General features: G+C 38.2%; 1 long non-coding RNA gene and 1 pseudogene across 1 annotated transcript in view; one reads left to right on the forward strand and one right to left on the reverse strand.

Moving 5' to 3' along the window:
* Nucleotides 1-3,360: 3,360 nt before the first annotated feature.
* The window catches only part of LOC145521257 (uncharacterized), a 222,634-nt gene continuing 199,429 nt past the window's right edge, over nt 3,361-26,565 (reverse strand). Inside the window, exon 4 of the long non-coding RNA XR_014065272.1 lies at nt 3,361-3,637. This is a non-coding gene — a long non-coding RNA (uncharacterized LOC145521257). The remainder of the gene's footprint in view (nt 3,638-26,565) is intronic.
* Nucleotides 5,751-25,299, forward strand: LOC145520851 (CWF19-like protein 1 pseudogene; annotated as a pseudogene).

A 26,565-nucleotide genomic window follows, 5' to 3' on the forward strand; every position in this document is an offset into this window, starting at 1 on the left:
TAAATTAAGTATTACCACTCCTAAAACTATAATTCAAAAAGATACGCGCATCCCAAAGTTCATAGCAGCACTATTCACAATAGCCAAGATATGGAAACAACCCAAATCTCCGTCAACAGATGAAGGAATGAAGAGAATGGGGTGGAATACTATAAAAGAGAATGAAATAATGCCATCTGAAGCAACATGGACAGACCTAGAGATTATCATACTAAGTGAAATCAGTCAGGTAGAGAAAGACAAATATCTATGATATTCCATACTATACCATATGATACCATGTGATATATTCCACTTATATTTGGAATCTAAAATATGATAAAATGAACTTATCTACAAAATAAAAAACAGACTCAGAGACATAGAGAACAGACTTTTGGTTGCCAAGCAGGGAGTGAGGGTAGGGGAGGGAAGGACTGGGAGACTGGGATTAGCAGATGCAAACTATTATATACTGAATGGATAAACAACCAAGTCCTACTGTATTATAGCACAGGGAACAATATTCAAAATCCTATGTAAACTATAATGGAGAAAGATATAAAAAAGAATGCATATATATGTATGTATAATTAAATCACTCTATTGTACAGCAGAAATTTACACAACACTGTAAATCAATGATTCTTCAATAAAAAAGTCATCACTCCTTAAATTACGAGTCTTATCAGAACATTTAAAAATGAGATCAATTACTTCTTTTTGTAACACACATTTGAAACCTCCAAACTTTTATTAATCATAAATTTTCTAAACATATGAATGATGTTAAAGGATAAAAGTTCACTTTCATTGTTAATTTATATGCATATATGTATATATATTTAAAATAGTAGAACAGCCACTGCCTCAACCACCACTCATAATTTTAAAATATTAGTCTGCACATTTGACACTAATTCTTTTTCTTCACTCAAGGAAATAAAACATTAAAACTCAAATCACCTTTCCCCAGATTTGTTCTCTACCCTTCCTGTCCCCAGAAAACCATTAACCAGAATTCATTATACATAGATATTTTTATATATTCATAAATATATTTAGATAAATCTATATATATAACTCAAGTCATTTTAAAAAATAATCATGCTATACCACATATATATATCCATGTGTAATTTTGGTGTTTTTTACTTAAAGAATGCCATTGTTAAATATTTTTATGCAAGTTACATTTTTATTAAACATTATTTTTCATCTAATCTATCCATGTTGGTACACAGACCTAGTTTAATCATTTCAACTACAGAAGAATATTCAAATTTTATTTTAAATGTACTTCTTAAGGAATTTCACTGCTTTCAATGTTTTTATATAATGGCCTTTTATTCTGTCTCCCTTTTCCCCTCCTTTTCTGGTCTTTCTGATCAAACATACACACACACACTCAGAATTTTTATTTTAGGGCTCTCAAATCCCAGATTCTTTTGGAGTATGTCCTGGAATCAGGCTCCCTGGGTCTATGTATACAACAGGCTGAGACGCAGAGTGAGGACAGGAAATACCTGGATTTTTGTCAGGACCCCCTCGGGTGCAATAATTATATATAACTCAGAACGTGCTTGCAACTGAGTGTGAACCTGGGAAAATTTATCAACTATGTTTGGAATGTCATATTAATTTTTCCAAATGGTTAATACTTAAAATGGCACTTCAGGACTAACAGATAGGGTGTACAGATTGTTGACTTAACAGGGTGTTTCTATTGACAATGCTTTTCAGCTGTGCAAATTGGAAAGGAACGTGAAAAGGAAGGGTGAGCTCATCAATTCACTCAAAAAACTAAACTCTCTCATAAAGTTTTCCTCTTGGAGTTGAGATTGCTTTGGACGAAAAAATGCTGCAACCTCCCTGTCCACAATTCCCATTTGTTTCCATTTCTGGATTTCATTAGCATTACATTCTTTTCCTTCACACACACACACACACACACACACACACACACACACACACACACACACACACACACACACACACACACACACACACACACACACACACACACACACACACACACACACACACTTTCCAAGGTCAAATTATAAACCTGAATATTCAAAATAATTTAGCTATATTTTTATAAGATTATATTTGTCCCACATATTGTGACAAATCTTACTTCTACTTCATTTATGCTTCAAAACAGAATGTCAGTCAATTAAAATAATTAAGTGCCTGGGAAAAGAGCAGCTCAAGCTAGTTTTCGTCTCCTCACCTGAAAAATATCATGATTTACTTTATAATTGCCTTAGGCTACTGATTGTATTTATAGAAGGTTATAGAGATATATACATAGTGATTCTCTACTGCACATTTAATGTGGGTAACACTGTGCCATAGATGCTATAAAACAAAATTAACAACCACAAAAGCAAAAATAATTCTTTATCTCAGGGAGTTTACATTCTAATAAGTGGAATGACACAGTCAGAAATAAGTAGCATTGGCTATTAATATATTTTAATAGGCAAGAAGGGAGAATTTTATCCAGGAAGAAAGAAATGCAGCTGGAAGTCCAGGAAGAGTTCTGTCAACTATACTCATCAGGAAGCGAGGCGCTGTGGAACAAGACAGGATCAGAGACTGGGAATTCTAAAATATTTGTCTCCACCCGGCTCTACTTTTACTGACTTAGCATCATGCCTGACACATAGCAGATGGCAATGAAAATTTGCTGACTTATTGAGTGGACTTGAGTGCATCAGTTTCTCATAGTCTTTGTTCCTCTCCCAAAAATGGGGATAAAAGATAATTCATAAGGTTCTTCTGAGAATCAAATAAAATAATACATATGAAAACATATATAGTCAGCTTTAAGATGTTAGAAATATATTACTTACCATTCTCTGAGGAATTTAAAATGAGTTGCAGAATTTTTAAAGCTCATGCATCACAATATGAAGGTAAATTTTCTATGAATAGCCTATGGTTGGGAACAGGAAAGAGAACCTTAGCTCACTGTTATCCTCTTCCTTTGGCCTCAACCACTCCCCAACCGACCTTCTCTCCTTCCCCAGGTGAGGAGATAGCTGACCTTCCAAACTTGTGATTTCCTTTCTCATGGGTGATTGGGACTTTTCCCAGGAGAATGTTAAACAAAAACTACCTCCACACTCAAAACTGACCCCACATTGAAACCAATCAGTGTCTCCTTGATAAGCCCCAGTGCAACAGCCCTGAGGAAGAATTAACAACTGGATTTTGTAAAGCTGTGGCATTATCGGTGATTTTAAATTCCCATTCTAAACCAAACTGCTTGCTAAAAACAATGGAAGGCCTGCATGTATATTACCTGCAATTCTTATGATCTCTGATAGCCTAAGGAAGGATACTCGGATTTAGAAATAAAGCACAGCACAGTAACCACAGAGATCAAAATGTAATGAGGAACTTGCTCTCACAGGTTAGACTTCTGAATCACAACCTTGGAGATAACATTTATGATCCCAGAACAGGAAAACATTCTGAGCATTGTTACATTGACCAAACCTTCTGCACAATTCCACAAAATAGGCATTGTGTGACTACAATACGTCAGGGGATCATACTTCGTGTGTTCCTGATGTTCTCCTTCTACAGCATGTCAGTGATGATGTAGAGTGATGACTCAACCAAAAAGAGAGAGGACTAGGATTATCTGGAAAGAAAAAGAGAGAAAGAAACGATGAGACAGAGGGGAAAGAGAAAGGAGGAAGGGGAGGAAGGAGGAGGTGGGAGGGAAGGAAGAATAAAGGAAAGAACTGGAAATAGGATGGTCCCCGGTGGAGGAGGCAAAACAGATTAGGCAAAATATGGGACAATGTATGGTGCTCAAACTATCCTGGCATATTTGAGAGAGACTATTTTATTAGGGCTTTTACTACTGACAGATTTACTATTTTACAAATTTACTATTTACTTGCCATTAAAACAGAAATTGTGTACATATTGATAGTGTTGTTCAGTTGCTAAGTTGTGTCTGACTCTTTATGAACCCATGGACTGCAGCATTCCAGGCTTCCCTGTCCTTCACTATCTCTCAGAGTTTGCTCAAATTCATGTCCATTGAGTTAGTGATGCTATCCAACCATCTCATCCTCTGTCGCCCCCTTCTCCTCCTGCTCTCAATTTTTCTGAGCATCAGAGTCTTTTTCAATGAGGAGGCTCTCTCTATTAAGTGGCCAAAGTATTGGAGCTTCAGCATCAGTCCTTCCAAGGAATATTCAATGATTTCTTTTAGGATTGATTGATTTGATCTTCTTGCAGTTCAAGGGACTTTCAAGAGTCTGCTCCCATCACAGTTTAAAAGCATCGATTCTTTGGCACTCAGTCTTCTTTATTAATAATTATCCACAAATAGATCAACTTGGTTCTAGCTACACATCATTCTTCTCAAAGATATCAATAAAATGTTGGGATTACAAGCAAAACTAAAAGTTAAGTAAGACTTTATAAATCTCCATAAGCTGCATGATTCATTCCTTACCAATCTAACCAGTTAGAATCTTTTGTTTAAATCACTTCTTCCTCATATGTAAACACATCTAATACACTTATCATTAAGATGTTCTACACAGTGTCCAACACACAGTATGTTCCCTTCCCTTTTCCCTGCTATCTTTCTTTTCTTCTGTGGTATCTACATAAACTGGTGCATAGGTGGTACCATAAAACAAGGTGGCAGGAGTAAGAAGAAGTGATTATGAAGGAAAGAAAAGAGGTGATTTTAGAAATAGAAAAGTTCTGGGGTAAGTAGTTTTCAAAGAGTATAAAGTGAGTTTCTGATGATATACAAGTTGTCTTCCTCAAAGCATCTTTCTTCTTTTACCCAGCACCCCATCCCCATTTCTTTGCAATCTTTATCTCTGTTTGCCTTTGCTTTCAGATGATTTTTTTGTCTTTCTCTACTACTTTTTTTCTCTTTTTCTTCTGTTTCCCTCTCAACATTGGAGACTACTGCTTTAATACTGTTTCTTCTTTCCCATGGAATCTTTCATGGGAAGTCAATTTGTGGGTAAATCTCAGTATGTTGAGGTTTAAGTGGATGAATGGCTTCCCAGGTGGCACTAGTGGTAAAGATCCTGCCTGCAGTCTGCCTGTAATGTGGGAGAACCGGTTCAATCCCCAGGTGGGGAAAATCCCCTGGAGCAGGAAATGGCAACCCAATCCAGTATTTTTGCCTGGAAAATCCCATGACGGAAGAGCTTGGGGTCACAAAGAGTACAAACTGACTGAGCAATTAACACATACTTGCATGCCAATGCAGGAGACATAAAAGACCCCGGTTTGATCCCTGGGTTTGAAAGATTCCCTGGAGAAGGAAATAGCAACCCACTCCAGTATTCTTGCCTGGAGAATCCCATGGACAGAGGAGCCTGGCAGGCAACAGTCCATGGGGTCCCAAGAAGTTGGACACAAATGAGTGACTGAGCATGCACACATTCACTCTCTCTCACACACACACACACACACAAGAGGGTGAATACAGTGCCAGAGTCACTCCACAGTGCATTTTTTTTTAACATTAAGAGATTATATTTACAGATGCTTCATAGAGAAATCTGTCAGAAGCCCCCAAGTTTCAGAGTGTGATCAGTTTCTAAACCAATACATACCTAGTATCAGGCGTAGGGTGGTGCAATTTCGTTTTGCCACGCCCTGCACACTCCACTTGTGAGTGTTGCCATTTACTGGTCCTCCATGGTTCAGGCTTTTACAGTACCGCCAAGTCCGCAGATATCTACCTTCTTTACCACCCTTTTCCCACCCCGATGGACAGACCAGGTGCAGGACACCCGAGCAGTCAGAAGGTCGCAGCGCCAGCGCAATTGTCAGCTACAACGCAAGGTCAGTGCGAGGTCATCTCAAGGTCAGGGGAGGCACAGCCTCCACTTCTATTCCTGCCCGTTGGCCATGGGAGGGAACACAGCCAATCTGGAGCTAAAGCAGGTTGTTAAAAAAAAAAAAAAAGTTTGAATCCACATCTTAAAGGGAATCACTCTTAGCAGATGGCATTTTCCTATAGGAACAATACACTGTTTGGGGTTTTCATTGCTAACCAGTCATCTTCAGATGATTCTTAAATATGACCAACAATGTCTTTAAAGTGAAGATACAGTAACTATAAACTACTAGAGGTCATATAGATGATTGTACCGTAAATCCCTATTAAAAAGTGTCTCTCCAGATAAAGACAGAGGATTGTCCTCAATTTAGTTTAAGCCTAATGTGCTAGGTATAAAAGCTTATGATCAAGCACTTCATAATTACAAATATAGTATTTTTTGAGCTGAAAGCAAACAGAGAGCTCATCTAGTTCAATAATGTAATCGTTGGTCTATTTTACTGATGAAGAAATGAATTCCATTTTCTATCTTAGTGTAGAAAAGGGATTTATTTAAATGTCTCAAGTCTCTTAAGAAAATAAGTCATGAGGTTTTTTACAGCCTAGTTATGAAAATAATGGTTTCATTTTACTGCATTGAGTTAAAACTGCAGTAACTGTTAACTAAGACTCAATAGCACCAGGATGTATAGTGGTCCCTGAGACAAAGCCAAAGATAAGTCAGAAAAACTGTTGAGTTTCCCAGATATTACAGCTAAGTATAATTAGTGGTTCTCAGTATTCTTACTAAAAGTATTACTTTTCACCTCATGTCTACTTGTAAATGCCCATATCCAAGGAAATGACCCAAGTTTTAGGACTCAAGAGTCAGGGGCTTATTCTTCCATTTCAACCTACAGGTGAAGGACCCATAACATAGACCAAGTGAAGGGCTTTTCAACCCAAGTCACTTAATCATTACTGCTCACTGCTGTTTTCTGAATTAAGAATGTCTGTGGATATAAAACCAATCAACTAAGAACACACTGGAAAATGAAGTAAATCATACTGCTACTGCTACTGCTAAGTCGCTTCAGTCGTGTCCGACTCTGTGCGACCCTATAGACGGCAGCCCACCGGGCTCCGCCGTCCCCAGGATTCTCCAGGCAAGAATACTGGAGTGGGTTGCCATTTCCTTCTCCAGTGCATGAAAGGGAAAAGTTAAAGTGAAGTCGCTCAGTCGTGTCCGACTCTTAGTGACCCCATGGACTATAGCCTACCAGGCTCCTCCGTCCATGGGATTTTCCAGGCAAGAGTACTGGAGTGGGGTGCCATTGCCTTCTCCAGTAAATCATAAATGCCTATCAATTTACCAATTCTGAACAACCACTCTTTTATTCACAAAATGAGTACTGATTGTCTCCAAACTGAGTTATCTGCGTAAGCCTCTCTTCTGATCAGCTATGACACAACAAAACGAATCACAAAAGAAAAAAAAGGAATCGTAAATATATAACCTGTGTGTTACTAGCTATGTTTTGCTCTTTGAGTCTTACAAACTATTCAGTTAACATTTCTTTAAAACTATGCAATTAACATTTGAAATAATAAGAAGAACCTTTGTGGGCAGGTGATGTGGAAGCTATATTCTCCCAAGGACTCTTAACTCTGCAGTATTGTATGAAGTAGCATCTGATAAGACATGCTGCATGTAGGAGACACATAATGTGCTTGTCTGATGAGCTGTGGAAGAATTTTCTGATGAGCTGTGGAATGTACATTGTGTCTCTTCTCTGAAGTTTTCAAAAGTGTTTTCTGATCATACATTTATTCCTCTTATTTTTGCAAAAAGTAAGAAGTAGATGAATTTTGCTTCTTTTTTCAGAAGACTCGGGGACCTGAGATCACTGCATATTTCAGAAAATGTTACCCCATAGGGCTATTGATACATCAAATAATAAAGCTAGACCATAGGACAACCCTTGTGGCTCAATCCCTGTGGCTCAATCCTTGCGGCTCATAGGGTTTCCCTGGTGGCTCAGACGGTAAAGAATCTGCCTCCAGTGCAGGAGACCTGGGTTCGATCCCTGGATTGGGAAGATCCTCTGGAGAAGGAAATGACAACCCACTCCAGTATTCTTGCCTGGAAAATTCCATGGGCAGACGAGCCAGGTGCGCTATAGTCCACAGGTTGGCAAAAAATCAGACACGACTGAGCAACTAACACACACATATAGGACAATCATAACGACAAGTTTCATACAGCACTGAGTGCCTCCTATAAATTAAAACACAAGTGGTAAACCTCTCCTTACAACAGAATGACAATAGAATGGTAACTAATATGGATGGAATACTGGCATTAGAAAATCCCTTAGCTACTAAAACTAGAAGATTAAAATCTAAAGCATTTCCCCACCTCAGCAATATTGGAATAAATCACCATTATGTAGCTTCTGATACAATACACTGAGAAAGACACAGCATCACTACAGTGATATTGCTTCCTAAATACTTTATAACCTGAATCTAATCATGAGAAAACTAGACAAACTCAAATTAAGGAACATTCTACACAATAAGAGACCTACTTATACTTTTCAAAAATCTCAAGGACGAGAAAAACAGGGAAAAAATGTAAAACTGTTTTAAACTAAAGAAGACTAAAAGAACATAAAAAACTAACGGGACATAATAATTAAATGAAATTTATTTAATTTGGATTAGATTCTAGAGTAGGAAAATCTGTAAAGGATATCATGGAACATTCAATGAAATTTGAATATGTACTTTGAATTAGAGTATGCATAAATGCCAAATTTTAGAATTTTAACAAACATACTGAATATACTGTGGTTATAAAAGAGACTGTACTCATTCATAGGAAATAATCACTGAATTTTTAGAGATAAAGGGGCATGCTGCTGCTGCTAAGTCGCTTCAGTCGTGTCCGACTCTGTGCGACCCCATAGACGGCAGCCCACCAGGCTCCACCGTCCCTGGGATTCTCCAGGCAAGAATACTGGAGTGGGTTGCCATTTCCTTCTCCAGTGCATGAAAGGAAAAAGCGAAAGGGAAGTCGCTCAGTCGTGTCCGACTCTTAGCGACCCCATGGACTGTTGCCTACCAGGCTCCTCCATCCATGGGATTTTTCAGGCAAGAGTACTGGAGTGGGGTGCCATTGCCTTCTCCAGATAAAGGGGCATAGCTCCTGTCTATTCTAAAATGCAGGTAGATGAGTGATAGATGATATAGAAAGTTTAATTAAACAATTACTTGGGTAAAAGGGATGTGTGTGTGTGCGCGCGCACATGTGCATGCTTTCAATTCCTTGGAAAATTTGAAATTACATACAAGTTAAAAAGTAAATTAAAAAGTCTGCTAAGATCAGCCCTCCAAAATACCAACAGTCCAGGTTTGATAGCCCTTCAATTACTAACCATTTATTTTTCCCAGACCTAAGGGATTTCTTGAGTGAGAATTTTCATCACTGTAACCAGGAAAGTCCCAGCAAACCAGGGGAAATTAGACCCTACCCCCAATATACAGAGTGAGAATTTACATTGGACATGGATGAGAGGAGTTTCCTTGCTGCTTCATTTGAGTGCCAAGATTTATGCATTTATAGAAGCATCAAATCAATGTAAAAGAATACTATTAGGATGAGAAAAGAAGATAGAAATTGTACTATTAGAGAGTTTGGCTTGCTGGAGTAGTCATTTGTTAGAGGAAATAGCAGAAGTAGATATTTACTACGCACTTTCTTTGTAAAGAATGACATTTAGCCTGTACATGTGTAACTTCCATCATCCAAAAATATAATAAATATGCAAAATTCTTTTCTTAAATTTAAAGAGATGCCTCTTTATGTGAAAGATTAAAGGAAACTGATTCCTCCCTTGCTGGTGTTTAGTCTCTAATGAAGGAACTTCAATTTATTTCAACTGAGACTACATTTTAGCATCCCATCCAAGGCACAGTACCTGCCATAGCTGGTATGCATGGTACATTGGTTCTAAAGGGAAAATAGATGAATAGTGTAATTGTATTTTTAAAACATCTTTGAGGCCTGGAACGTCACTTCGTTGTTGTTGTTGTTGTTTTTTTTGCCAACAAATAATGCCAATTTTCTTTGATCTTAAGAAAATAATGCAAGTTTAAAGTAAGGTTTTCAGAGATTATTATGTATTTCAGTTGAGAAAATTTTTGGAAAATACAGGTCAAAATTTCATATTACTACCATCAGTTCAACTTAAACCTTTTTGTAAATAGATGTTAAACTGAATGTGAAAAAGAAATTCTGAAGGATTGTTCTGTAAGCACGGCTCAAGTGTCTGCCTTCAAAGTCTCTTTTAAAGAAAGTTAGCAAATAGACTGTTGAGTTACACAAATATCTTCACATAAATACTTTCTCCCCATGGGCCACAACTATACTTCTTAGACTTTGAAACAAAACCTAAGAGAAACATCCTTTATTTTTCAACTAAGTTTTTCTTTTGGAATTGCAACACTGCCTTGAGGAAAGTTATTGGACTGGAATCCTAAGATATTTTTTGAATCTTAGTTTCACTAGTTATTGGTCTTAAGATACAGTAAGTCCTGTGAGCCTCTGAGCCTGTTTACTATACCTGTGAAATCATAATACAATAACCCTTGACTTACCCACCTCACAAAGGATGTTTAAAGCATCCACTGTAATAATGTATAAGAAAATCATTTGCAAACTTTGGTTATGATCCTTTTGGATCATAGTTCATATATCACTCAAACACTGTCCTGATAGTGTTTACAACAGTTGTGACTCAAAGTGTTTTCATTTCATTTTACCTAGCTTCAGGATAACTGTATTAAGAACAGACTAGATTGTGTGAGAAATTCATGTGCGCTGCTATAAGGGGCAAAATATGACTCTCCTTAGTGAGGAGGTAACACATGTTTAGGGCTTCCCAGGTGGCTCAATGGTAAAGAATCCACCTGCCAATGCAGGAGAAACAGGAGATGCAGGTTTGATCCCTGGGTTAGGAAGATCCCCTGGAGAAAGGAATGACAACCCACTCCAGTATTCTCGCCTGGAAAATCCCATGAACAGAGGAGCCTGGTGGGATACAGTTTATGGGGTCACAAAGAGTCTGACACAACCTAGTGACTCAACACGTAATACATGTTCTACAACAAGGGATGAACTGGAGATTTTCAACAATGAGTTCCTGCCTTTATTAAAGCAATTCCTGTCAACAAAACCTTCCATCAGGGCATCTTTGGCTCTGCTGCCAGCGGCTCCAGGGTGTTTTTTCTTGAAGGATTAACTCCTAGCAAAGACCTTCTACGTAATTCCCATTTGTTCCCCAGTGGTCTCAACACCTTCCCCGAAGAGTGTCCTAGCAAAGACCTTCTACGTAATTCCCATTTGTTCCCCAGTGGTCTCAACACCTTCCCCGAAGAGTGACCCTGGTCAGCTCTCTGAAGGATCTCCATGTTTTTTGGCAATTCACAGTCCAGTGTCCCCAGTCTTAACACCATCTGTCCAACAAGTATTTATTACATTCCCACAGTTTTCCCAACATTAAGCTTAATGCTTGGGATAAAAGTGTGCACAACAATCTGAGAAACTTATAGGCTAATGTTAGCCACAGACCCGCCTCCAGACACAGATATGCCTTGCTGACCCTCAGGTAACTGCCAACTCTTAAGGATCCCAGCTAAAACCAGACTAAAGATTCAGTTCAGTTCAGTCGCTCAGTCGTGTCCAACTTTTTGCGACCCCGTGAACCACAGCACACCAGGCCTCCTTGCTCATCACCAGCTCCCGGAGTCCACCCAAACCCATGTCTATCGAGTGGATGATACCATCCAACCATCTCATCCTCTGTCGTCCCCTTCTCCTCCTGCCCTCAATCTTTCCCAGCATCAGGGTCTTTTTTTTTTTTTTAATTAATGTATTTATTTTAGTTGAGGGCTAATTACTTCACAATATTGTAGTGGGTTTTGCCATACATTGACATGAATCAGCCACGGGTTTACATGTGTTCCCCATCCTGAACCCCCCTCCCACCTCCCTCCCCATCCCATCCCTCTGGGTCATCCCATTGCCCCAGCCCTGAGCATTTGTCTCATGCATCGAACATGGAATGGCGTTCTGTTTCACATATGATAATATACATGTTTCAATGCTATTCTCCCAGGTCGTCCCACCCTCACTTTCTCCCAGAGTCCATAAGATTGTTCTATGCATCTGTGTCTCTTTTTCTGTCTTACATATAGGGTTATTGTTACCATCTTTTAAATTCGATATATATGCATTAGTATACTGTATTGGTGTTTTTCTTTCTGGCTTACTTCACTCTGTATAATGGGCTCCAATTTCATCCATCTCAATAGAACTGATTCAAATGTATTCTTTTTAATGGCTGAGTAATATTCCATTGTGTATATGTACCACAGCTTCCTTATCCATTCGTCTGCTGATGGACATCTAGGTTGCTTCCATGTCCTGGCTATTATAAAAAGTGCTGTGATGAACATTGGGGTACACGCGTCTCTTTCAATTCTGGTTTCCTCGGTGTGTGTGCCCAGCAGTGGGATTGCTGGGTCATATGGCAGTTCTATTCCCAGTTTTTTAAGGAATCACCATACTGTTCTCCATAGTGGCTGTACTAGTTTGCATTCCCACCAACAGTGTAAGAGGGGTCCCTTTTCTCCACACCCTCTCTAGCATTTATTGCTTATAGACTTTGGATAGCAGCCATTATGACTGGCATGAAATGGTACCTCATTGTGGTTTTGATTTGCATTTCTCTAATAATGAGTGATCTTGAGCATCTTTTCATGTGTTTGTTAGCCATTTGTATGTCTTCTTTGGAGAAATGTCTTTTTAGTTCTTTGGCCCATTTTTTGATTGGGTCGTTTATTTTTCTGGAATTGAGCTGCAGGAGTTGCTTGTATATTTTGAATGAGTCAGCTCTTCGCATCAGGTGGACAAAGTATTGGAGTTTCAGCTTCAGCATCAGTCCTTCCAGTGAATATTCAGGACTGATTTCCTTTAGGATGGACTGGTTGGATCTCCCTGCAGTCCAACAGACTCTCAAGACTCTTTTCCAACACCACAGTTCAAAACCATCAGTTCTTCTGTGCTCAGCTTTCTTTATAGTCCAACTCTCACATCCACACATGACTACTGGAAAAACCATAACCTTGACTAGATGGACCTTTGTTGATAAAGTAATGTCTCTGCTTTTCAATATGCTGTCTAGGTTGGTCATAACTTTCCTTCCAAGGAGTGTCTTTTAATTTCATGGCTGCAATCACCATCTGCAGTGATTTTGGAGCCCAGAAAAATCAAGGCAGCCACTGTTTCCACTGTTTGCCCATCTATCTGGTATGAAGGGATGGGACCGGATGCCATGATCTTAGTTTTCTGAATATTGAGCTTTAAGCCAACTTTTCCACTCTCCTCTTTCACTTTCACGAGAGGCTCTTTAGTTTTTCTTCACTTTCTGCCATAAGAGTGGTGTCATCTGTATACCTGAGGTTATTGATATTTCTTCCGGCAATCTTGATTCCAGCTTGTGCTTCATCCAGCCCAGCGTTTCTCATGATGTACTCTGCATATAAGTTAAATAAGTAGGGTGACAATATACAGCCTTGACATATTCCTTTTCCTGTTTGGAACCAGTCTGTTGTTCCATGTCCAGTTCTAACTGTTGCTTCCTGACCTGCATACAGGTTTCCCAAGAGGCAGGTCAGGTGGTCTGGTATTCCCATCTCTTTCAGAATTTTCCACAGTTTATTGTGATCCACACAGTCAAAGGCTTTGGCATAGTCAGTAAAGCAAAAATATATGCTTTTATGGAACTCTCTTGCCTTTTCAATAATCCAGAGGATGTTGGCCATTTGATCTCTGGTTCCTCTGCCTTTTCTAAAACCAGCTTGAACATCTGAAAGTTCATGTATTGCTGAAGCCTGGCTTGGAGAATGTTGAGCATTACTTTACTAGCATGTGAGATGAGTGCAATTGTGCAGTAGTTTGAGCATTCTTTGGCATTGCCTTTCTTTGGGATTAGAACGAAAACTGACCTTTCCCAGTCCTGTGGCCACTTCTGAGTTTTCCAAATTTGCTGGCATATCGAGTGCAGCACTTTCACAGCATCACCTTTGAGGATTTGAAATAGCTCAACTGGAATTCCATCACCTCCACTAGCTTTCTTCGGAGTGGTGCTTCCTAAGGCCCACTTGACTTCACATTCCAGGATGTCTGGCTCTAGGTGAGTGATCACACCATTGTGATTATCTGGGTTGTGAAGATCTTTTTTGTACAGTTCTTCTTTCTATTCTTGCCACCTCTTCTTAATATCTTCTGCTTCTGTTAGGTCCCTACCATTTCTGCCCTTTATTGGTGTCCATTTCTGTCCATTCCCGTGGTGTCTCTAATTTTCTTTAAGAGATCTCTAGTCTTTCCCATTCTATTGTTTTCCTCTATTTCTTTGCATTGATCATTGAGGAAGGCTTTCTTATCTCTCCTTGCTATTCTTTGGAATTCTGCATTCAATGGGAATATCTTTCCTTTTCTCCTTTACTTTTCACTTCCCTTCTTTTCACAGCTATTTGTAAGGCCTCCTCAGACAGCCATTTTGCTTTTTTTGCATTTCTTTTTCCTGGAGATGGTCTTGATTCCTGTCTCCTGTACAATGTCACGAACCTCCATCCATAGACAGGGGCACTCTGTCTATCAGATCTAGTCCCTTAAATCTATTTCTCACTTCCACTGTATAATCATAAGGGATTTGATTTAGGTCATACCTGAATAGTCTAGTGGTTTTCTCCACTTTCTTCAATTTCAGTCTGTATTTGGCAATAAGGAGTTCATGATCTGAGCCACAGTCTGCTCCTGGTCTTGTTTTTGCTGACTGTATAGAGCTTCTCCATCTTTGGCTGCAAAGAATATAATCAATCTGATTTGGGTGTCGACCATCTGGTTATGTGCATATGTAGAGTCTTCTCTTGTGTTGTTGGAAGAGGGTGTTTGCTATGACCAGTGTGTTCTCTTGGCAGAACTCTATTAGCCTTTGCCCTGCTTCATTCTGTACTCCAAGGCCAAATTTGCCTGTTACTCCAGGTGTTTCTTGACTTCCTACTTTTGCATTCCAGTCCCCTATAATGAAAAGGACATTTTTCGGGGGGTGTTTGTTCTAGAAGGTCTTGTAGGTCTTCATAGAACTGTTCAACTTCAGCTTCTTCATCGTTACTGGTGGGGGCATAGACTTGGATTACCATGATAGTGAATGGTTTGCCTTGGAAACGAACAGAGATCATTCTGTTATTTTTGAGATTGCATCCAGGTACTGCATTTCAGACTTTTTTGTTGACATGATGGCTACTCCATTTCTTCTAAGGGAATCCTGCCCACAGTAGTAGATATAATGGTCATCTGAGTTAAATTCACCCAGTCCAGTCCATCTTAGTTCACTGATTCCTAGAATATAGATGTTCACTCTTGTCATCTCCTGTTTAACCACTTGCAATTTGCCTTGATTCATCGACCTAACATTCCAGGTTCTTATGCAATATTGCTCTTTACAGCATTGGACCTTGCTTCTATCACCAGTCCCACCCACAACTGGGTGTTGTTTTTGCTTTGGCTCCATCCCTTCATTCTTTCTGGAGTTACTTCTCCATTTATCTCCAGCAGCATATTGGGTACCTACCAACCTGGGGAGTTCATCATTCAGTGCCCTATCTTTTTGCCTTTTCATATTGTTCATGGGGTTCTCAAGGCAAGAATACTGAAGTGGTTTACCATTCCCTTCTCCAGTGGACCACATTCTGTCAGAACTCTCCACCATGACCCGTCCATCTTGGGTGGCCCCACACAGCATGGCTTAGAAGCGCGGCGGCTACAATGGCGGTGGTGGCGCGGAAGCACGGCCGAGAGGAGCTACCCCACGTCCAAGGTCAGGGGCAGCGGCAGAAAGGAGCTACCCCACGTTCAAGGTCAGGGGCTGCAGCCGAGAGGAGCTACCCCATGTCCAATATAAGGAGCAGCGGCTGTGCTTTGCTGGATCAGCCGTGAAGAGATACCTCACATCCAAGGTAAGAGAAATCCAAGTAAGATAGTAGGCACTGAGAGAGGGCATCAGAGGGCAGACAGACAGAAACCACAATCACAGACAAGTAGCCAATCTGATCACACGGACCACAGCCTTGTCTAACTGAATGACTAAAGATTATGAGCAAAATAAATGGATATATTTTTAATTCACCAAGTTTTGGAGTGATTAGTTAAATGGAAAAAACTAATGAAATAATAATAAATAAGGATGAAATAAATATTGTTTATAAGAAACTATGCTAATCATATTGCTGCTGATGATAGAAATGGCCATTATCATGGAGCAAATACTGGCAATCATAAATGCCACATTTAGTGAGAGATGTTTAGGTTTTACAGCAATGTATTTTTAGCTCTTATATTAGTTATCTCAGGCTGTCATAACAAAATACCATAGACAGGTTGCCTTAAACAGAAGAAATTAATTTACTCACAGTTCTTTCACATGGTCAAGTGAACTCTGGTGTCTTTTACTCTTCTTTATAAGGGAACCAGCCCTATTGGATTAGGGGTCCACCTTTATCACCTCAATGAATATTTATCACCTTCTTAAAGGTCTTATATCCAAATACAGTCACACTGGGGGAACACAAACATTCAGTCCATACTTAAAAAGCACTATTATTGTTGAAACTCCTGTAGTAAAATTCACTGTGTTATTGCAAGATGGAAACTTTCTAGCCCTTAACTCTCTTTTCCCTGTTAAACAATTATTTTTGATAACACAGTTTCTTAGGAATGCAACTTTTGCAATATTAAGCTGAACACATTATAAAAATTGTTCTCGCTAAAATGTTTGCTACAGAACCCAATATTTTATGAAGAAAAAACATTATATTGGAAGAAATAACTTTAGCTTTGGTAGCTTTTTAGAAGTAAAGATAGTCTTTAAAACAAATAAGTCACATTTGTTGTTTTACTCCTTAGAAAAACAATTCTCAGAGGTCTACAATTATATCTCATTTTTATTATTTCCCTTTCTTCTCATATATTTTTCTTTTCACATTTTAGAAATAAGATGTCAACCTTGTGATATTATTTGAATAACAAAATAGAAACAGTTATATTACGTAAATGGCAAAAATGTTTAAAGCCTATTAGGTATTTGTTTATGCTCAGTGAAACAAGGCAGAGAGAGAAAGACAAATACTATATAATGTCACTTATACATAAAATCTAAAAAATAAAACTAGTGAATATAACAAAAAAGAAATAGACTCACAGATAGAGAACAAGCTTGTGGTTACCAGTAGGGAGAGGCAAGTGAGGAAGGGCAAAACAGGAGTAGGAGGTACAGACTACAAGGTATAAAATAAATAAGTTACAAGGATATATTGTATAACACAGGGAATGTAGCCAGTATTATACAATAATTATAAATGGAGTATAACCTTTAAAAATTTTGAATCACTGTTTAACACTTGAAGTTTAAAGAACTGTAATAATTATAATCAAAACAATTATATAATTATAATTGTAAATCAATTATATCACAGAAAAAAAGAAAAAAGTCTATTAGATATTTGGATACTATGAGTTTACCACAATGCATATAAAAAGGCATTTTTGCAAATTTTTTATTTCTTATAGTAAAATGCTACAAAGATATCACTGGTATACTGTTTCACATTTGAAGTGTTTTGTATTGTTTTGTTTTAATAATTTTTTAATGTTATTTATGTATTTATTTTATTTTTGGCCACACTGGGTCTTCACTGCTTTGCTCGAGTTTTCTCTAGTTACCATGAGTAAGGACTACTCTGTTGTGGGGTGCAGGATGACATTTCAGTGCCTTCTCTTGTTGCAGAGCGTGGCTCCAGCCTCATGGGCTTCAGTAGTTGCAGCATTCAGGCTCTGTAGTTGCAGTGCAGGGGCTTAGTTGCTCCACAGCATGTAGAATCTTCCCAGACCAAGGATCGAACCCATGTCCCCTGCATTGCCAAGTGGATTCTTAACCACTGTGCCACCAGCGAAGTCCTGTGTTTTGTATTTTAGGTGGCACTCATGGTAAAGAACCCGCCTGCCAATGCAGGAGACATAAGAGACACAGTTTCGATCCCTGGGTCAGGAAGATTCCCTTGGAGGAGGAAATGGCAACCCACTCCAGTATTCTTGCCTGGAGAATCCCATGGACAGAGGAGGCTGGAGGGCTACAGTCCATAGGGTCACAAATGTCAGACACAACTGAAGCAACTTAGCATACATTCACACAAGGAAAGAAGACTAAAGTGTACAAAATAGTGGCTACATCTTAACACATAAAGAAATGGCCTGTTCAATTCAATAAATATTGTTGGCTGTCAGCTATTATATTTTTCTCTTTTTTACTACACCAACATGAAGTTAAAGATATAGATTATTCTGTACCCTGACATCATGAAAATATTTTCATGTGTTAATAATTTTGCCTTTCACCCAGGCTTTATTTTGTGTATGATATAAGTTAGGATTTTGATGTGTTGTTCATATAAATACATGTGGCCTGAATAGAATTTATGGAAAATATTGTTCATCCTCCACTAAACCCCCATGCCATCCCTGTCATACATGTCTATATGTGTGTGTGCATCTGCTTTGGGGCTCTCCATTTTCATTAGTCTGTCTGTCTACACCCACACCACATTGTCTTAATTAATATAGCTTTGTAATAAATCTTTTTTTAAATCTAATTTCCCCTCTTCCTACCCCCTCACCTATAGTAATCACAAATCTTATTTCTTTTTCTATGAGTTTCTTTGCTTGTTTGTTTGTTGAAGTATAATTGACCTATGACACTAAATTAGTCCCTGGTGCACAACACAGTGTTTCCATATTTTTATACACGTATATCCAGACAATAATTCTTAATATACAGAAGAGCAAGTCTTTTTAAGACTGTATCTATATGGTCTCTTGAATTTACATATACATTTTTTAATTAGCTTGTCAATTTTTATGGAAAAACCATGCTATGATTTTGACTAGGATTGCACTGAATCTCGGAGAAGGCAATGGCAACTCACTCCAGTACTCTTGCCTGGAAAATCCCATGGACAGAGGAGCCTGGTAGGCTGCAGTCCATGGAGTCGCAAAGAGTCAGACATGACTGAGTGACTTCACTTTCACTTTTCACTTTCATGCACTGGAGAAGGAAATGGCAACCCACTCCAGTGTTCTTGCCTGGAGAATCCCAGGGATGGTGGAGCCTGGTGGGCTGCCGTCTATGGGGTCGCACAGAGTCAGACACGACTGAAGCGATTTAGCAGCAGCAGCAGCAGCAGCAGCACTGAATCTATAATCACTTAAAGATAATTAATGTAACTTATTTTTTCACTTACTTAGGTATTTTTGAATATCTTTCACTTATATTTTAAATCTCCTCATAGAGTTCTTGTACCCCAGTCCACGGGGTTGCAGAGTTGGACAAGACAGAGTGACTAAGCACAGAATAGGGACATAATAATTTTACTATATAGACTTCATTTGTCAACTTTGCTTTCCTCTTAATTTTGAGTAATTTACTTGTAGGTACCCATGGCTATTCCTTGTACACAATTATATGATTTGCAAATAAGCTTTTATATTTTTGTTCTTTTCAGTCATTAAACATATTTCTTTTTCTTGTGATAACACTGTCTAGAAACACTGGTAAAATATTGAATAAAAAGTTAGTACTTAGAATCTTGGTCTTTTTTTGCAAACTCAGAAATAGAGCTTTCAGTTTGTGCTCCTCACGCTGTATAAAATTTACTGTTGATTTTGAGTCAGTTCAGGTAATTCCCTGCTGGTTCTAATTGCCAAGAACAGCAACATCTGTGAAGATTACATTTTATTGAGTGCTTTTTCTGCAATTGATGAGGTAATTTTGTGATCTTCTTTAATCTTGTAGTATGGCAAATTATATTAAGATATATTTTAACATTAATACAAGCTTATCTTCTAGAAATAAACCCAAATTTGTCATGGTAGATTATACTATTATGCTTTATATATGTTCTAAATTCACTTTGTAAGCATATTATTTATGATTTCTGTATCCTTGCTTCATAAATTCATAAATAAAATTATCCCATGTTTTGTTTCCTTACTATCTTTGTTACATGTTGGTATTGAAATTACACTAGCTTCATAAAAAAAGTTTTAGCACCCTGGAATAGTATAATTAAGATTGAAATATTTGTTCTGTGAACACTCCTTGAACATATTGGTAGAGAATCTGTGGTTGGAATTTTCTTAGTGGGAATATCTTTGGTTACTGATACACTTTTTATTTATTATAATACTATCCAGATCTTCGAATTCTTCTTTAGGTAAATTTGCATGTATATATTATAGAAATTTGTCAATTCAGTTAATATTTTTAAATCAACTAACATAAATTTTATGGCATATTTTCCATAAACTTGTCATAAATGTTAAAATTCCCAGAAATATCCAAATAAGTTATAAACTTACGTCCAGACAAAAATCTGCACGTAAATGTTTATAGCAGCATTGTTCATAATTGCCAAGACTTGGAAGCAACCAAATGTCCTTCAGTATGAATGGATAAATAATTCATGGCACATCTGTATGACAAGATATTATTCAGCAATAAAAATAAATGAGCTATCAAGCCATGGGAAGATGTAGAGGAGCCTTAAATGCATGTTGTTAAGTGAAATAATTCAATTTGAAAAGTCTGCATGCTATACGATTTCAACTCTATGACATTCTTGGAAAGGTGAAACTGTGGAGACAACATAAAGATCAGTGGTTGCCAGGGGCTTGTAGAAGGGAAGATGGGATGACTAAGTGGAGCACAGAGAATTTTCAGGGCAGTGAAACTCTTCTGAATGATACTGTGACAGGGAATAAGCGTCATACATTTGCCAAAACCCATAGAATATATAATGCAAACAGTGAACTCTGATGTAACTATAAACTTTAGTTAATAATAATGTGTGACTATAGGGTTATCAATGGTAACAAATGTTCCCACACCAATGCAAAATGTTAATAATTAAGGGAAACTACATTCAGGGTAAAAGGGGGTATCTGGGAATTCTCTGTATTTTCTGCTCAATTTTCTTTAAATCTAAAACAGATTTTAAATATAGTCCTTTGAATAAATAAATAAATAAGCATTGCATTAATTTTCTTTTTCTCATATGATGCTTTCTAGTTTCCTTTATAATTGCATCAATCTTTAAATATATGTTTCCATTACTCTATTACATTTTTATAATGATGGATTCCAAAGCTGTCTAAGTCCTGGATCCAGTTTCCCTTTACAAACTCTTCCCTGTGTCATTAAAACGCTACATTTTCTTTCCTAACTGACTCACTTTTGTGGGTGTGTTACTTTGATTGACAGTTTTAAGAAATGCTCTCATTAGTGTGTGTTTCCTTCCTCAATAACTTTTTTAAAAAATTAGAGTTCCATTATTGTTGGCAAACTGTGATATTTTTAAATAATTACTAAGCACCAACTGTGCCAATTAAGTAATTCTTAGCTTACCTTAGTGCACATTTGCCTGAAATGGTCAATTGAATAAATTTATTTATTTACATTAACATAGTGGTCATATAAAGCCATCAGAGCAGATATTTTGCAACTTTAGATAAGTTCCGTAACCCTGATGGAATGATGATATTTTTCCAATAAGTACGGGAAACAGAAAAGAATCAATTCAAGCAATTAAACAAGGCATATGTCTCAGGACACTTTGACAGTTCCATGTTCTCTTTCCTATTGAATGCAGCCCATGTGCACAAAGATGAAAGCTTAAGTATGTGGCCCAGAATCTGGTTTTGTTTTATTTGAGATGTTTAGTTAATGCGATTTTCCTAAACTTTAAAATTCAAGCCTCTTTTTTTCCTTTGGGCAGCTATTTTCCCCTCAGGTTACAAATGATCTATAAAGGGAAGGAAGTTATAAGTTTGATTCTTTTGCACTGACTTAAGCAACAAGTTTGAAATATCAGAATTATTTTATGAAATTCCCTGCAACTAAGCACAAAATTTGTTTGCTACTATTAGTTATCTTTTTTATATTTGATTAGGAGGAATTTTCTTTTGTTTATTCTTTCTTTTCTTTATTTGATTTGGAGGAACTATATGAATGAAGGACAGAGGAAAAATAAACTATCTTTCCATGTATATGTATGGTGAGTCCCTTTGCTATCCACCTGAAGCTATTACAACATTGTTAATTGGCTATGGTCCTCAGTCACTTACTTCTGTCCAGTTCTTTGCAGCCCCATGGACTGTAGCCCACCAGCTACAGCTCTGTCCATGGAATTTTCCAGGCAAGAATACTGGTGTGGGTTTCCATTTCCTTCTCCAGGGGATCTTCCTGATCCAGGGATCTAACCCACACTCCCTGCACTGGCAGGCGAATTCTTTACCACTAGTGCCACCTGTGTGTGTCATTGCTCAGTTGTGTCCGACTCTTTGTGACCCCATGGACTGTAGCCAACCAGGCTCCTCCGTCCATGGGATTTTCGAGAAGCCCATTAATCAGTTATACTCCAATATAAAATTAAGAGTTTAAAAAATTGAAAAAATATACATAAATCTTATATACAAAATAAACAAAAATCTCAATACATAAATTTTAGATTTAGTTCATAATTCTAAGCTCTTTTATTTAGGATAAACTTGAAACTATTTCTACTTGAAACTCCTAAATATCAGGAACTATGGCACTAACAGCAAGAATGAAGAAAATAAAGTCTTTTCTCCCTCTTGTGGGCATGCAGCTATGTGTTGAACTTCATTGTACTTTTTTACCTATAAGTCTCAAGCACAAAATCTCTACTATATAGCTATTTGCTAACAAAATCAGTTAGTCACCGAAGTTTAGAGCAGGAATTTTTTAGCTTTCTTGAATAAAAAGAAATGAGTCATAGTCCAATACCTATTTTTGTAACTGTCCTCTCAGATACAAAGCTCAACTAAAAATCAAATTTCTCCACTAGGTTAGTTGCTTGAGAAAACAGCCGTGGAATCACTATGATTGAATTAGTCAGGTCTAGTCAGGAGAAACCACACCAAGTAGTCCAATAGAGGTTATTAATATAGGACACTAGTTACAAAGGAATAGGAGCTAGAGACACTGAGGGAATGGTGAGGATACTCAGAATTTAGTGTCAATACCCAGAGCCAAAATTATTCTAGAGCTGCAGAAACAATGGAGGTGATGCTACCAAAGGTCTGAATACAGAGCATCCAGACAGAGGCCAAATCCACAGAGGAGCAGTCGCTCATGGAGTCAGGGTTCAGATGGGAACTGGGGCTGTGGCAGAAATCTGCCCAGTGGAAACTGTGACCACAGACAGGACTGCTAGAAAGAGATGAAGTTATGGAGACTCTGATTATGCTAGAAATGCAACCCAAAGCCCAAGGAGATGGCAAAGAAGTAACCTGTCTTCCTTCCCCTAGTCCTCCAATTTCCCAGGTTTGTCACCCATTAGCTGCATCTACTTAGAAAATAATTGGGACTTCTCTGGTGGTCTAGTGGTTAAGAATCCTCCTGTCAATGCAGGGGACTTGGTTTCAATCCCTGGACCAGGAGGATTCCACAGGCCGTGGGGCAACTAAGCCCATGTGCCACAACTACTGAGACTGTGCTCTAGAGTCCATGAGCTGCAGCTGGCCCACAGGCCATAACGACTGAAGCCCAAGAACTCTAGAGCCTGTACTCCACAAGAGAAACCACCACAATGAGAAGCCTGTGCTCTGAAACTAAAGACTAGCCCCTGCTCACTGCAACTAGAGAAAGCCTATGTGCAGCAAGGAAAACCCAGCATAGTCAACTGTTCAATCAATTAAAAAAAGAAAACAAGTGGCAAAGGGGATATAGAAAATCAACTTTTCAGAGATCAGAACCTTGAGACATCGAGTAGGATTGCAAATGGATCCTTTCTTAAAGTGAAGTAGTCATGATTTGGTGGGATTTAGTAAAACATGCAGAAGCTTGGAACTAGGAAAGAAGAAAGAAATGTAGGGTTGGAAAGTCCCATAGTAACTCTGAGTAACATTATAAGACAGAAATATTCACATTATTAGTGTCTATATTAAGTTTTATAGCAAATAACAAAGGTTTCAGGAATGTTTTTAAAAATGAGCTCTTAAATCAGTAATAAATCTTGCTTATGCCCAAATTCTTGTGATAGCAACCATCTATTGAACACTTACTGTGTACAAGGCACAGTGCTATATGTACATTTTCCTATCTAATCCTCACAAGAACTCTATGAAGCAGAGATGATTATCTTCACTTAGCAGATAAAGGGACAAAGATATAAAAGAGGTTAAACAATTATCTGAGGTTACAATGGTAGTAAGGGGGAGAGTTTCTATGCAGACTCAGTTTTCCCGATCTCCAAGCGGTAATGATCACCATGCAATTCTGCCCCAATCAGTATTGGTCAAAGGGAATTTCATTATGTGTTATTCATAATCACCTTTCTGGAGCAGATGGCTCTCTCCCACTTCCACAAGCCTGGCTCACAATAGTGGTTAAAATTAAATAGATGTTTTATATCCAACCCACACAGAAGATTAAATCATTCCTACTTTTGTGACCAATGATTTGTCTCAAAGTTGTACGTACACTGTTATATCATCTCTTTCATCACCTGTGACTGTTTGTCTATAAGGTGGCAAAGGGGACAGGTGCACTGAGGCAGGAAGGAGACATCCATCTAGTGGCAGTGATAGCAAGTCTTCTCCTCACCCAAAGCAGCCTTGCAGACCTCCCTGGACTCCAAGCTCTTGCTGATTTTGCCCTGCCAGCCCTGAAGCAGAAAAACATCTGGTGTTCAATATTGGCACACATTGTTACCTTGCCCTGGCCAAAGAAGGCTTATCTAATTACCATGTCTTCATCTTGCCCATTGGGCTAGAGCCCAAGCAGGGTCCATATGACTTAATTTGGTAACAAGATAATAAGAGACATCACCTCCAGCAACGGGTCATTTTTGTGCCACTCAGCCAGGGCACCACTGCTGACATTAGAAATGCCTTCATTTCCCAGGGCACAGGAACAACAGATAGTGTTCTTGGGCATCCCAGAGCCCTCTGATATCAAGCAGATGGCACTGCCAGGAGCAGCAACATATTTTTATGTTGAATTTGATGCAAGAGAGAAGCCTTTCCACAGAATTAAAAGGAATTTTCCTTTGCAGTTTGGAAGAGAGTTCTGGCCAGTAAAGCCATCCTTAATATTCCTGACAAGCCTGGCCAGAGGCAGTGTCGGAGCAGCAAGGAAGCAGAAGAGAATCTGTTCAGCAGTTTCATTCTGGATGTTAAGCAAAGGGAGCAAGACTTTATGAACTTCACAGGAAGTAAGAGCAGCCTGATTTTAAAGAAACTACAATCTCCCATGGGTACTGGGACCCTTCTTCTTTTTCGTGCATTCCCTTGAAACCTACCTGCAGCAAAAGGCCTGAGATTGAATGGTTTTTTGGAAAAAGTCCATTCTCGAATAAAAACTCCATTTGTTGAAAGCATGTCACCCAGCTCCAAGTACAGCTTGTGTTTATCAACATTTTCAAAAAATATTTAAAGTATCAAAATCCAAATGCTTTTCCATGAAAGGAAAAACAAAAGGTGTGTGATGGGTAGGGGGCAACACTAATTCTGATATTTTTACTTTAGACTAAATTAGGTATTTCTTTGAATAGTTAAGCTGAAACAGCTTAATTATTGATTAATTAATATTTATTAACTTCTGATACACTATATAGTGTGTAATGTTGTATGTGTGAGTATAGTATGTGTGTGTCTTTAGTAGGAAAGAGTGCAAAATTGCCAAGAAAATGGCATTTAAGAACCTTATTTTTAATGAGTATTAGTACTCATTAAAAATAAATAATAATAAAATATATGCTATATAGTAGTAAATTTAATCCTTACATATTTCTATATAATGCTAGCCCGGTTACACTGGACATGTTTCTCAAAGAAATGTATTTCCAAGAAAAAGTAGTAAAGAGAGGAGTATCATTCTTCAATTTCACCCATTGGGTATCATGAAACTATTTTGTGTCTCTGGGCCAGCACTCCATTGGGTAAAGAGATTCGGGTATCCCACCTGTGTTCTTCCTTTTCCCTGTAAACTTGGATATGTCACGTAAGCTTGTCCCGTTCACAGTCATTTCTCCAAAGTGTTAGGCAATTACTTCCTCAAAATACATTCCAGGTAGGAAAATGTAAAATGAGATGGTTGATGTTAATGTATTTTGCAAATAATAAAACGCTACACAAATTTAAGTTGCAAGAGAAATTCTTCTGAGTTCTTGTGCACTGGTTTAGATATACATACATATCCATTATAAACGCTTTCATACACACACATACCCCTAGGGAACCAGGGGTCATGCCATGTTATATGATTCACGCTTTTACAAGTTAAGACTGATTCATGGACCATGAAAAGTGTTGGAGGGGTGGAAAGGGAGGCATATAGGTTCTATAGACTGGAGCAGTTGTCCTGGCCCCTATCCTACTGCTGAACTCTTAGTATGTTAAACAAACAGAGAGAATGGTGTGCAATTTGATGCTGGGAAAAGCATCTGTGGCAGAAAATCAAATTAAACCATCTAATTATTTTATGGTCCCCTAAAGGTTTTTCTTAGTAAGCTTAGAAAAAACACATTACCATCTTATCTCCATCTAGAAGAATATGGGA

This window comes from Giraffa tippelskirchi, chromosome 9 (genome assembly GCF_054371585.1).
Source record: "Giraffa tippelskirchi isolate mGirTip1 chromosome 9, T2T-mGirTip1v1.2.pri, whole genome shotgun sequence".
NCBI lineage: Eukaryota > Metazoa > Chordata > Mammalia > Artiodactyla > Giraffidae > Giraffa > Giraffa tippelskirchi.